Raw genomic sequence first — 1477 nt, 5'->3', positions numbered from 1 at the left:
TAAGTAAGAAGGAATGTCTTTACACAGATTGATAAGTTTCTAAGATAAATTTGTGTTTTCTGGGTCTGGTGTATATTTAAAGATGATTTTTTCCCTCATAGATATTTTAGGAGTTTCTTTAGGGACCCACACTGGTGATATTTGACTGTACTTAATGGAACATGGGACTTGAATTTCCCTTGAATCCTCTTTTTTAATAATTTCATTCCACTCCTCCTTAGATTCCCATTCCTCGTCTGGAAACCTTTATAGAGGATTTAAACTGGTCTCAGTTTATCTTTCCTTCCTGCATCACTCACCTCTGATGCATAGAAAACTCTCAGGTATTTCACTTGGACAATTTCCAGAAGTCAGGCCAATTCCAATGCAGCAATAACTCTCCTTTACTCCCTCACTCAAGTAGCAAGATTATTTTATCCTTACAATTAGTCCCTGGATAGGAATCAAACACTAGTATACTCAGCCCAGTTAAGTTTACCAAACACATATTAAACTCCTAAATGGAACTAATGAAAGGTACTGCTTCTCAGATTTAGGAACCCAACAAATATAAATCAGTAAAAATAAAAAGAAACACATTGCTAGATTCCTCATGGTGAAGCTGTTGATTATATCTTTCATATGTTTGTTCCTTTGTCTGAATAGCCTATGTTCTATATAATTTCTTCAAAAAAACTTCTAAATTCTTTTTTAATGGTGTTTAATAAAAGTAGAATAGCATAAGAGGGAAGAGTAATTCTCTGGGGCCAGAATGGCTGAGTTAAATCTTTATTTAAAAAAATTTTTTTTTTTTTTTAATGCCTGCAGCACCTGGTCTTCCTAGGTGGTCTCCCATCCAAGTATTAACCAGGCCTGACCCTGCTTAGCTTCCAAGATCAGATGAGATTGAGCACATTTAGGGAGGCATGGCCGTAGACTGAGTTAAACTTAAATCTTCTATTTAACAATCATATAATTTTGGGGCACATACTTAACTTTTCTGTTTCTACCCTTTTCTGCTGTTTCTGGCCTCAGACGTGTTTTTCCATCAGCTCAGCCTTAAATAAATAAATAGATAGATGATAGATGATAGATGATAGGTGATAGATAGATAGATAGATAGATAGATAGATAGATAGATAGATAGATAAATGATAGAGGGAGAGAGTGAGTTAGTGATAAATATTTAAATTCAGGCATTGAGAAGACTTAAAGATATAGAAGCAAATGAATACTATGATTAAAATCAGTGTGCTGGCTGTATTGGTGAGTTGGACAACTGGTGACCTCAGTTAGGATAGAGTCTATGCCTAGGAATATTTTAAAATCATAGAAGAAAATATAGCTACTAAACTTATGAACCTTGGTTTTAGAGAGGACTTTATGAATTTGACCTCAAAGATGAGAGCAGTAAAAGCAAAAATAAATAAATGAGACCATATTAAACTAAAAAGCTTCTGCATAGCAAAAGAAACCATCAACAAGGGAGAAGATATTT

At 34.2% G+C, this 1477-nt stretch overlaps 1 pseudogene; it reads right to left on the bottom strand.

Moving 5' to 3' along the window:
• Positions 1-798: 798 nt before the first annotated feature.
• LOC120595072 (uncharacterized) lies at positions 799-917 on the bottom strand (annotated as a pseudogene).
• Between the last annotated feature and the right edge of the window lie 560 nt (positions 918-1477).

The sequence above is a fragment of the Pteropus medius genome, unplaced genomic scaffold (assembly GCF_902729225.1).
Source record: "Pteropus medius unplaced genomic scaffold, Ma_sr-lr_union100, whole genome shotgun sequence".
NCBI lineage: Eukaryota > Metazoa > Chordata > Mammalia > Chiroptera > Pteropodidae > Pteropus > Pteropus medius.
The sequence above is the reverse complement of the archived record's forward strand: the minus strand, read 5'-3'. Positions and strand labels throughout refer to the sequence as shown.